We start from the raw sequence: 13712 nt of genomic DNA on the forward strand, positions 1-13712 counted from the left end.
TCAAATCCAAATGGTTTGGTTTTCAATACTTAAAAACCAATTGGTAGGTCCAGGTAGTAACAAAAATAGATGGATGTTGGTTAAATTGTGATTTTAATGAATGGAGAGAATTTGGAGCTGCGGTTTTTTATTTTTTTCTGTGAGCGTGGAGCGGTAGAAAAGGCTGTCTGAGCCGGACGTCCAACCGCTCAACACCGCTCACATGCTCTGGTGTCTGTTAACTGAAGAGTAGAAGGTTTCATGCAGTGGTTTCCCCTGACTGACACAATGACATGCAGATCATTATCCATGTATGTTCCTTCCTCCCATTCCTCCTGCCCAATCACAGCTAGTCCTTTGCAAATCAGAGCAAATCAGCCATTCTATGCAGTATTCTATTATACAGTGAACAGCGTGAAGTTAAATTCAATATGTGCTGTATTGAGTAAAAGTGTGAATATCAGTGACAGGTTTCTTGAGAACGTTTATAAAACGTGAACAAGCGTCCGGGGGACGGGGCGAACATATGGTTAGTACAATGTGGGTATGGTGACATCTCTAGTACAGACAGACCACACTTTAAAATCAGCATTTCACAAACTCAGTCCTGAGACCCCAAGGGGGGGCACATTTTGGGTTTTGCCCAAGCAATATGCACCAGATTCAAACAATCAACTCATTATGAAGCTTTGGTTATTTGAACCAGGTGTGTTAGTGCTCGGGCAAACCACTCAGGGTTCCAGGACTGAGTTGGGGAAATCATTATGCAGTGTTGTCTCCTTTCTGACACAATGACATGCAGATCATTATGCCCCAGTCTCTCGACACTACGGTACACAGACAGGGTGTCAGTTAGCTACCTGTCTGGGACGCCCAGTCTCTCGACACTACGGTACACAGACAGGGTGTCAGTTAGCTACCTGCCTGGGACGCCCAGTCTCTAGACACTACGGTACACAGACAGGGTGTCAGTTAGCTACCTGTCTGGGATGCCCAGTCTCTAGACACTACGGTACACAGACAGGGTGTCAGTTAGCTACCTGTCTGGGACGCCCAGTCTCTCGACACTACGGTACACAGACAGGGTGTCAGTTAGCTACCTGTCTGGGACGCCCAGTCTCTTGACACTACGGTACACAGACAGGGTGTCAGTTAGCTACCTGTCTGGGACGCCCAGTCTCTTGACACTACGGTACACAGACAGGGTGTTGGCCACATGACGATAGTTGAACCAGAATCTGGATGTGCACACCTAAGGGGAAAGAGACAAAGTTAAATTGTAATTAAATGTTAATGGAGAAGGGACAAAATTCAACATCTTGGACACTTTATAAAAAAAAATATTAAGATTGAAGTGTGTGTATGCATAATTACTCACCAAAACTGCCCAGTTGTTTGTGTGTCCACTGCTGAAGAATTGACCAGCTTGATCCTGCATTATTTCAAAAGGAAAGGGTAGTTTGTTAGGTCGGCTACCATTGTATTGCGCAGTACACATGGACATCCAAGAAGAGTAGGGAGAGTGGTAGCTCTGGTCCATGCACCGGATGCTTTTCTGCACTTCCGAGTCACTTTGTTCACAGAATAAAGCAATTGTTACAAACAAGTGAAGGATAAAATTATGCTTCAAAATGCCAGCAGCATACCACTGCTGGTTCTATTTTTTACTTAACAGTTATTTATTTATTTTAAACTGCATTGTTGATTGAGGGCTTGTAAGTAAGTATTTCACTGTAAGGTCTACACCTGTTGTATTCGGCGCATGTGGCAAATACAATTTGATTTTATTTGATCGATTTGGTCCCGGCGTTAACCTAGAATGCACAGTGCGGCCCATCAGCAAAGTACACAGTGGGCATTAATACGATTCCAATGGAGTTTCCCATCTCTGGTACCTCCCTGTTGATTTCTAGAACTCAAACACATTCTAAACGTTCTGATTGGAACACACATTGTTATGCTGCGTTTTGAAAAATCGGTCATTGGCTTTGATACTGTAATTGGTTAGAGATGATCCAATCACCGATTACATTTTTGAATAACCGCAAACGACTAAAAGGATGTCAAGTCTCAGACTGAAGTATGTAGCTAGCAAACACAGAGTAGAATAATTCAGTTTGAGTCGTCAGGCAATAATAAGCCGCCTCAATAGCCTATTTGCAATCATAGGCGCTAATTTCTCACTATCGACACATGACATGGTCTAACGACCTTGTTTGGGTAACACACTTTAAAAAGTTGGCTCGTACATAAAGATGCATCTGGTAAGATCATCGTAATGCATAAATTACATCGCAACTGGGAAACGGGGCCTTTGACCAGAGCTAGTTAATACAATTCCATGATCTTATTGATACAGCTAGCAAGCTACATTTCCTTACTTTCTTTTTGATTAGTCTGTGTGCATATAGAGTGGACCATGGTTAAAGTAGTCTTTGTAGCCAACAGCTAGTTATCTAGCCTAACAAGAGAATCTACAAACGACAGATCAAGCTATCTCAGACAGGGAAATTAACGTTAGCTAGCAGTAGTGGTGTTGTGGTTACACAGCAAGGTGAAACGAATACTTTGAATGAGTATAGCTAAGAAAAAGGTGATATGTATTTACCTCAATAGTATTACTTTCCACCGCGGCAGGGAAAATAAACAGGCTGAAAAGTGTCAATATTTTCGGGGAGCAGCACCTAGCCATTTTACTACAGGAAGCGCTAACGCCAGCTGGCCACGCCCTCAGATGACTCTTCTTCTTCTTCTTCTTCTTCTTCTTCTTCTTCTTCTTCTTCTTCTTCTTCTTCTTCTTCTTCTTCTTCTTCTTACATTTTAGTCATTTAGCAGACGCTCTTATCCAGAGCGATTTACAGTTAGTGAACGCATACGTTCTTCTTCTTACATTATAATATCATGTTCCGCAAACAAACGTTTAAGGTGCATGCCGCCACCTACTGTGCTGGAGCGTGCGATGAATCATGGTCTGCCCAATTCCGAACTACTAAGAAAAGAAAAAAATATGGAGAAAAGAAATCCCTGCTAACTTCTACCCCCTAAGGCCAGGCACGACTCCAACACCATCATTAAGTTTGCCGATGACACAACAGTGGTAGGCCTGATCACCGAAAACGATGAGACAGCCTATAGGGAGGAGGTCAGAGACCTGGCCATGTGGTGCCAGGATAACAACCTCTCCTTCAACGTGATCAAGACAAAGGAGATGATTGTGGACTACAGGAAAAAGAGGATTGAACAGGAAGGCCCTAAAAATTGTCAAAGACTCCAGCCACCCTAGTCATAGACTGTTCTCTCTGCTACCGCGCGGTACCGGAGCATCGAGGCAAGGTCCAAAATGCTTCTTAACAGCTTCTACCCCCAAGCCAAAAGACTCCTGAACAGCTAATCAAATGGCTACCCGGACTATTTGCATTCCCCCCCACCTCTTTTACGCTGCCGCTACTCTCTGTTTATTATCTATGCATAGTCACTTTAATAACTCTACCTACATGTACATATTACCTCAATTACCTCGAATAACCGGTGCCCCCGCACATTGACTCTGTACCGGGGGCCAGTATGAAAAAAATCTATTTGAAGTGTCCTTTGACACAGCACATTCATGATCACAAGATCTCTGACAGTAGGTCCAATTAGTACAGGTCAGGAGTAGCCATGGAAGCGCCATCAGTCCACACTGTGGCTCCACCAATCTGTTTTACAGCTACTCTGCATTCGATACATCATGACTGATCCTATATCTCTGCCTGATCCTATATCTCTGCCTGATCCTATATCTCTGCCTGATCCTATATCTCTGACTGATCCTATATCTCTGACTGATCCTATATCTCTGCCTGATCCTATATCTCTGACTGATCCTATATCTCTGAGCCTCTCTAGCCCCTCTCTGCACCTGGCATCCACCAAATGCTTCAATATGTTCCCCCCCCACACAATTACAGCACTTAATCTTCACATTGCTTCCACATTCACCGTAATCATGTTCCCCTCCACATTTGGCACATATTTTCTTTCCTTTTTAACCAGACAGCTACATGTCCCATTCTTTGGCATTTAAATCACCGCAATGGGTATGGGACAAATTATCTGACATTGAAACTAAGGAATCCTCTCTGTAATTTTCCAGGCAAAACCTTCTCAAACCTCAGCAGCACTGTTCCTCCTTCTTCTTCACGTTTCTGTTGGCGGATTGCAACCAACTGATAGTTCACAAAAAAATAATAATAATATTTAACCGTTTCCTCTACCAAACAGCCATTACACATTCCAGTAACGTTTCCCTATCAATTTCAAAGATTAAATCCCGTATGCCCTAATCTCATCCTACACAACATAACTTCCTCCTTTCTGTTCCCATTATATGACACTATCTCCGTACTGATTTCCTTGTACTATAAACATGTCTGCCCTTACTGCTTTCATCCCATTGTCTCTGCCAGCAATCTAACCCATTTTTCAGAATCAATGTTTTAATTTCCCCTCTATCTAACTGCACCTGTATATCCACAATATTATATTTCACTGATTTTTTAAACTATTATATCTACTACACTGATCAAAAATATAAATGCAACATGCAACAATTTCAGAGATTTTACTGAGTTACAGTTCATCTGGAAATCAGTCAATTGAAATTAATTCATTAGGCCCTAATCTATGGATTTCACATGACTGGGAATACAGATATGCATCTGCTGGTCACAGATAACTTTTTAAAAAGGTAGGGACGTGGATCAGAAAACCAGTCAGTATCTGGTGTGACCACCAGTTGCCTCATGCAGCGCGACACATCTCCTTCACATAGAGTTGATCAGGCTGTTGATTGTCGTCTGTGGAATGTTTTCCCACTCCTCTTCAATGGCTGTGCGAAGTTTCTGGATATTGGTGGGAACTGGAACGCGCTGTCGTACACGTTGATCCAGAGCATCCCAAACATGCTCAATGGGTGACATGTCTGGTGGGTATGCAGGCCATGGAAGAACTGGGACATTTTCAGCTTCCAGGAATTGTGTACAGATCCTTGCGACATGGGGCTGTGCATTATCATGCTGAAACGTGATGGCGGCGGATGAATGGCACGACAATGGGCCTCAGGATCTCATCACGGTATCTCTGTGCATTCAAATTGCCATTGATAAAATGTCTGTAGCTTATGCCTGCCCATACCATAACCCCACCATGGGGCACTCTGTTCACAACGTTGACATCAGCAAACTGCTCGCCCACACGTCTGCCCGGTAGTTGAAACTGGGAATGATCTGTGAAGAGCACACTTCTCCAGCATGCCAGTGGCTATCGAAGGTGAGCATTTGCCCACTGATGTCAGTTACGACGCCGAACTGCAGTCAGGTCAAGACCCTGGTGAGGACGACGAGCACGCAGATGAGCTTCCCTGAAACGGTTTTTGACAGCTCTGGTGGACATTCCTGCAGTCAGCATGACAATTGCACGCCCCCTCAAAACTTGAGACATCTGTGGCATTGTGTTGTGTGACAAAACTGCACATTTTAGAGTGGCATTTTATTGTCCCCAGCACAAGGTGCACCTGTGTAATGATCATGCTGTTTAATCAGCTTCTTGATATGCCACACCTGTCAGGTGGATAGATTATATTGGCAAAGGATAAATCCTCACTAACAGGGATGTAAAGACATTTGTGCCATTTTATTTTGAGAAATAAGCTTTTTGTGCATATGGAACATTTCTGGGATATTTTATTTCAGCTCATGAAACATGGGACCAACACTTAACATATTGCGTTTATATTTTTGTTCAGTATATGTTGCTAGTGGGGTATTTCCACTGGATTTTAGTGACCATTGCCCAGTTGTCTGTATCAGAGATGTGAAAATGCATTCATCTAAGCCTCATGTCATCACCAAGAGGAAATATAACATCTTTAGTGAACAAGCTTTTTTTTTTTTACATTATCTTTATTTTAGTGACCTTGATTGTATTTCAGCTATCCCTGAACCTGATTTAGATTTAAGCTTTTTTTGTAAATGTCTTCAATACTATTGTAGATAATCATGCCCCCTTCAAAACTCAGAGAGTTAAAGGTGGATTGAATGCCTGGTTCACTCCTGAATTATTTAAAGTCATTCGTAAGAGAAATGTTGCCTAGGTCAAGGAACACAGGCTTAGGCCCGGATTGGCAATCTTTTAGGAAATTGAGGAATAAGTGTGTAAGACTGATCAAAAAGGCTCAATCGGATTATTATGTAACCCCTCTTTCTGACTGTAAGGGAATTTGGCTAAATTAAGTAAAACTGTCACATCTTTAAAGGGTTGCACTTCCCCCTCTGCCCAAACAAATTAATTCAGACTGACCCAATTACGGACAAAAATGGCATCATTGATGCATTTAATCCTCATTTTATTTCAGCGGGTCATCTTTTTCAACGACCGTCTAACCCTTCTATCTCTAAGAGTGGGCTAAACGCGGATTTTAGGAATTTTGCAGATTGACTCTGAAAATGATAGTCACGTTTTTTGCATTTCGGCAATTCACCGAAAAATATGTCCTTGATGCCTTACTTTTTATAGATACCAAGAGATCCGCAGGGGCTGACCAATTGGAGCCGGGTCTGCTCAAGTGTGCTGCCCCCCCCTCATTGCTGGCTCAGTAACCCATTTCTTAAATCTAACATTGTTATCAGGAAATATTCCTAAAGTATGGAAAACAGCTTATGTGCTGCCACCCCATAAGGGCGGGATCTAGTGATCTTGATAATTATCTCCAGGCTTCTATGTCTCGCTAAGATTCTCGAATCTTTGGTAAATAAGCAACTTCGCTCCTTTCTATCTGAGCATGGTATTTTGAATGTAAACCAGTCAGGGTTTAGGCCCAGGGTACAGCACCAGTCAGGGTTTAGGCCCAGGGCACGGCACCAGTCAGGGTTTAGGCCCAGGGTACAGCACCAGTCAGGGTTTAGGCCCAGAGCACAGCACCAATCAGGGTTTAGGCCCAGGGCACAGCACCAGTCAGGGTTTAGGCCCAGGGCACGGCACCAGTCAGGGTTTAGGCCCAGGGCACAGCACCAGTCAGGGTTTAGGCCCAGGGCACAGCACCAGTCAGGGTTTAGGCCCAGGGCACAGCACCAGTCAGGGTTTAGGCCCAGGGCACGGCACCAGTCAGGGTTTAGGCCCAGGGCACAGCACCAGTCAGGGTTTAGGCCCAGGGCACAGCACCAGTCAGGGTTTAGGCCCAGGGCACAGCACCAGTCAGGGTTTAGGTCCAGGGCACAGCACCAGTCAGGGTTTAGGCCCAGGGCACAGCACCAGTCAGGGTTTAGGCCCAGGGCACGGCACTAATCACAGCGACCACATTAGTTGTTGATGATATTGTCGACACTTTAGACGATGAAATTAATTGTGCTGCCTTGTTTGTGGACCTGTCAAAAGCATTTGATGCTGTTGATGATGCTGTTTTATTGACTAAGTTGTCCTCGATTGGCCTGGGCTCTGACGCCTGTTCACGGTTTCATGATTATCTTAGTGACAGAACTCAGGCCATCGTGATTGATGGGGTTAAGTCCGAATTTCTTGAAGTACATAAAGATGTTCCGCAGGGGGTGATTCTAGGACCTGTTCTTTTCACTTTTAATATAAATGCTATTGGTCAATCTGTAAAAAAAAAAAAAAAAAAACATATTTATGCGTATGATACGCAATTGCCCCGACTGCTGACCTGGCTGTGACAAAGCTACAGTCTGATTCTGCAGCCGTACAGGAAGCCCTTACTGATTTAGAACTCGTGCTTAATACGGGAAAAAACGAAATACATGTTGTTTTCAAGTTCTCATAAGATTGTCTCAGATGGATTACATCTTCAGTCATCGGATGGTTCTATAATCAAACAAGTTTGTGTTGTTGTGTATATTGTGTATATTAATGTGTGTCTGTTCAATATGTGTTGTTGTAGTTGACTGTGTTGTTGTGTATATTAATGTGTGTGAGAGAGAGAGAGAGAGAGAGAGAGAGAGAGAGAGAGAGAGAGAGAGAGAGAGAGAGAGAGAGAGAGAGAGAGAGAGAGAGAGAGAGAGAGAGAGAGAGAGAGAGAGAGAGGACCTTCAGCATCAGTGAACACAGGATATATCAAAACCAACCGCTTGGTGTCTGGAGAAGAATTAAGAACATTGAGTAAACCCAAAAGACTATTATCCAGACTTGGTGTCGTCTCAAATGGCAGCCTATTCCCTTTAAAGTGCCCTACGTGGGTCCCAATGTTCCCTTTAAAGTGCCCTACGTGGGTCCCAATGTTCCCTTTAAAGTGCCCTACGTGGGTCCCAATGTTCCCTTTAAAGTGCCCTACGTGGGTCCCAATGTTCCCTTTAAAGTGCCCTACGTGGGTCCCAATCACACAGTTCTGTATTATTCCCATGGTGCTGGATGAGAAACGATCAAATGTTGACTTGGTCAATAGTTACTGTATAGTTGCCTAGCAATGCAGCTATTAAGGGCCACACCGTAAAAAAATGTGTTGATTCAACTTATAAAAGTTTGTTACAATGCTGCCTTCATATGTAATATCAAGTCCAATCAGGATATTGTGTTGAGTTAGCTTAATCTAGTAAAGTAAGTGGAACTGACACATTTGGATTTAATAACATGTTGAGTGAACTTGATACTTTTAGTCAAATCAATGTGCTTCAACTGATTGTTTAAGTTGTGCCAACAAAGCCACTCAAGTTGTTTTGACAAATAACTTTGTGGCGAGGACAAGTATTTGCTAGTCAGATAAACAAAACTATTAGTTGTTTCAACTTACCAAAGTTTGTTACAATGCTGCCTTACAACTTTAAAGTATCGTCAACTTCCAATACAATTGAAACCACTACTTATAATTTAAACACTTCAGAACTGACAGTCTTTGAAACGATTTAATAGAGATGTCAGTAAGGGAACATTATGCTCCCATCTGTCTCTTCTCATGCACGAGCTTTTTTTTACACGTTTCAAAACTGGCCCTCAGTAACGTGAACCACCCGACACACCACTTGAATACATTGGCATTCTCAGCAATGGTTACAGAAAACGTTTCACTCCTTACTTTTTATATGTGGTTGATTATCTACCTTTGTTGAATGCACTAGGGCCCTGATTCCGACCCGAGGTAAGCTTGCCTAAATGGAACATAAATCCCTTTATATGCTCTGTTCTCTCTCTGTGCATATCTGACCTTGAGATGAAGCATGAGAACAGCAGGCTATTTTACCCACCATTCGTTCAGGGTGGAGATCAAATAAATGAAGGTGCGTCTACAGATACGACGTATCCTGACCTTGATTTAATTCCCTCAGAATTCCACCACCTTTACGCGATGTAGAAGCACGGTGGCTAGGAAAAACTCCCTAGAAAGGCAGGAACCTAGGAAGAAATCTAGAGAGGAACCAGGCTCTGAGGGGTGGCCAGTCCTCTACTGGCTGTGCCGGGTAGAGAGGAACCAGGCTCTGAGGGGTGGCCAGTCCTCTTCTGGCTGTGAAGGGTGGAGATTATAAGACTACATGGCCATTAAGGCCAGATTGTTCTTCAAGACGTTCAAACGTTCATAGATGACCAGCAGGGTCAAACAATATAACCAATATTAATGACTAATGGATGAACCAATATTAATGACTAATAGATGAACCAATATGAATCACTAATAGATGAACCAATATTAATGACTAAGATATGAACCAATATGAATGACTAATGGATGAACCAATATGAATGACTAATAGATGAACCAATATGAATCACTAATAGATGAACCAATATGAATCACTAATAGATGAACCAATATGAATCACTAATAGATGAACCAATATTAATGACTAAGATATGAACCAATATTAATGACTAATAGATGAACCAATATGAATGACTAATGGATGAACCAATATCAATGACTAATAGATGAACCAATATGAATGACTAATAGATGAACCAATATGAATGACTAATGGATGAACCAATATGAATGACTAATGGATGAACCAATATGAATGACTAATAGATGAACCAATATGAATGACTAATAGATGAACCAATATGAATCACTAATAGATGAACCAATATGAATCACTAATAGATGAACCAATATTAATGACTAATAGATTAACCAATATTAATGACTAAGATATGAACCAATATTAATGACTAATGGATGAACCAATATGAATGACTAATGGATGAACCAATATCAATGACTAATAGATGAACCAATATTAATGACTAATAGATGAACCAATATGAATGACTAATGGATGAACCAATATTAATGACTAATGGATGAACCAATATTAATGACTAAGATATGAACCAATATGAATGACTAATAGATGAACCAATATGAATGACTAATGGATGAACCAATATTAATGACTAATGGATGAACCAATATTAATGACTAAGATATGAACCAATATGAATGACTAATAGATTAACCAATATTAATGACTAATGGATGAACCAATATGAATGACTAATGGATGAACCAATATGAATCACTAATAGATGAACCAATATGAGTGACTAATAGATGAACCAATATTAATGACTAATGGATGAACCAATATGAATGACTAATGGATGAACCAATGTGAATGACTAACAGATGAACCAATATGAATGACTAATGGACGAACCAATATGAATGACTAATGGATGAACCAATATGAATGACTAATGGATGAACCAATATGAATGACTAATGGATGAACCAATATTAATGACTAATGGATGAACCAATATGAATGACTAATATATGAACCAATATTAATGACTAATGGATTAACCAATATTAATGACTAATAGATGAACCAATATGAATGACTAATGGATGAACCAATATGAATGACTAATGGATGAACCAATATTAATGACTAATAGATGAACCAATATGAATGACTAATAGATGAACCAATATGAATGACTAATGGATGAACCAATATGAATGACTAATAGATGAACCAATATGAATGACTAATAGATGAACCAATATTAATGACTAATGGATGAACCAATATGAATGACTAATGGATGAACCAATATGAATGACTAATAGATGAACCAATGTGAATGACTAACAGATGAACCAATATGAATGACTAATGGACGAACCAATATGAATGACTAATGGATGAACCAATATGAATGACTAATGGATGAACCAATATGAATGACTAATGGATTAACCAATATTAATGACTAATGGATGAACCAATATGAATGACTAATATATGAACCAATATTAATGACTAATGGATGAACCAATATTAATGACTAATAGATGAACCAATATGAATGACTAATGGATGAACCAATATGAATGACTAATGGATGAACCAATATGAATGACTAATGGATGAACCAATATGAATGACTAATGGATTAACCAATATGAATGACTAATGGATGAACCAATATGAATGACTAATATATGAACCAATATTAATGACTAATGGATGAACCAATATTAATGACTAATGGATGAACCAATATGAATGACTAATGGATGAACCAATATGAATGACTAATGGATGAACCAATATTAATGACTAATAGATGAACCAATATGAATGACTAATAGATGAACCAATATGAATGATACTAAATGATAGTTAGTAGATAATAGATGTATAAATACCTCCACACTGTCCGTGTGGACCAGAATATCAGTCAGCATATCAGTCAGCATATCAGTCAGCATGCCTATCAGTCAGCATGCCTATCAGTCAGCATGCCTATCAGTCAGCATGCCTATCAGCCAGCATGCCTATCAGTCAGCATGCCTATCAGTCAGCATGCCTATCAGTCAACATGCCTATCAGTCAGCATGCCTATCAGTCAGCATGCCTTTCAGTGAAAGCCACCAGCGCCACCAGGTTTCTTTACTGAACAATATGTTTGTTTTCTATTCCAGTGTATTTGATGTGTGTATCTTTGTAATTAGAGAGCTCATTTGTAAAAGAGAGCTTGGTTTCACTCTCAACATGACTCCCTGCCAAATTATAGGTTAAATAAATAAAAAATGTATACTTTTGTTATTTTATTAAAATAAGAAATAAAGATTCTCTGATACATTGAATCCCATGAATCAAGTCAACATGGCTTTTGTCACAAACGAGCCAACCACAACATATTATAATTTACTGAGGCAGCAATAACAAAGCCACCGAATAAGGGACGACTAAGGATGCAGGAATACTATTCACATACTTTTATTTCCACAGATCCCCTCTAGCAGTTGTACATTATTTAAGAACATACTGTTATACACAGTTATTGAAGCAGGGTGGGCGTCTACTCATTAAGGATAACAAAATGGACGAGAGATTTCCACTGTCACAAAACCATCAACCAATCACCTCCTCCTCCATTCGTCTTGTTTTTAAATAGATGATTAAAAATATAATATTTTAATGGACGTTTAGGAAGACAGGCTAACTTAGAGCAGGGTTTCCCAAACTCCAATCCTGGGGATCCCCCCCACCCCCCGGTGCACGTTTTGGTTTTTGCCCTACACGGCTGATTCAAATAATCCAAGCTTGATGATGAGTTGGTTATTTCAATCAGCTGTGTAGTCCCGTGTAGCTCAGTTGTGGGTTCATTTCCCACGGAGGACCAGTATGAAAAATAAATAAATGTATGCACTCACTAACTGTAAGTGGCTCTGGATAAGAGCGTCTGCTAAATGACTCACTAACTGTAAGTGGCTCTGGATAAGAGCGTCTGCTAAATGACTCACTAACTGTAAGTCGCTCTGGATAAGAGCGTCTGCTAAATGACTAAAACGTAATGAAAATGTAGTGCTAGGGCAACAATCAAAACGTGCACCCAGGGGGGCCCCCAGGACCGAGTTTGGGAAACCCTGACAGAGGATCTACAGCAGGGGCAGGTGACCCTGGTCCTGGAGGGCCGCAGGCACTTCATGTTTTTGATTTAACCGACCTGGAAGACCAGGTGCATGAATTTAGGCAATCACTGAACTGAACTGAATCAATTAGCTCAGTTGGTCAGGCTGTGGTGCCTAGTTGGAACCAAATCCTGAGGTACTCCGGGAACGGGGTTACCTACCCCTGATCTAGAAGCTTGATGATGGGGCAGGGGTTGAAGGTCAAGGTTGGAGACCAGGGGTTCAGAGGTGATTGATCAAACCAAAAACGGCACACAGACAGAAACTAGCTTTGCGTTGTCGTCGTAGTTACCACTGGACTCCTGTTATTATACTTACTGCACATGATCAATCACGTGATCAATCACATGATCAACCGCGTGACCAATCATATGATCAACCGCGTGATCAACCGCGTGATCAACCGCATCAAACACATTGAAAAGAAAAACAATATATTTTCATCATAAGTTTCCATTTCACAAGTCTTCCATCAGCTCTCTGTGCTCCTCTGTTGGAGACAGAACATATTTTAGAAGAGAGAAAGGGGAAGAGAGAGAGAGAGGGGGGGGGGGAGAGAGAGAGAGAGAGAGAGGGAGAGAGAGAGAGACAGAGAGAGAGAGAGAGAGAGAGAGAGACAGAGAGAGAGAGAGAGAGAGAGAGAGAGAGAGGAGGGGGGGAGAGGGGGGGAGAGAGAGAGAGGGGGGAGGGAGAGAGAGAGGGGGGAGGGAGAGAGAGGGGGGGGGGGGAGAGAGGGGGGGGAGAGGGGGAGAGACAGAGAGAGAGGGGGAGAAGTTGAAACATTGAAAAAGAAACAGAAGAAACGACAGAGTGAGAGGTGAGG

General features: G+C 41.4%; 1 long non-coding RNA gene across 1 annotated transcript; it reads right to left on the reverse strand.

Moving 5' to 3' along the window:
* Positions 1-1120: 1120 nt before the first annotated feature.
* On the reverse strand, positions 1121-2707 carry LOC311099012. Its single transcript, XR_014609671.1, has 3 exons — positions 2588-2707; positions 1358-1411; positions 1121-1231 (listed from the first exon to the last, which is right to left on the reverse strand). It is a non-coding gene; the product is annotated as an uncharacterized lncRNA (long non-coding RNA).
* Positions 2708-13712: the final 11005 nt, after the last annotated feature.

Source organism: Coregonus lavaretus (assembly GCF_964263955.1).
Source record: "Coregonus lavaretus genome assembly, chromosome: 23".
Classification (NCBI taxonomy): Eukaryota; Metazoa; Chordata; class Actinopteri; order Salmoniformes; family Salmonidae; genus Coregonus; species Coregonus lavaretus.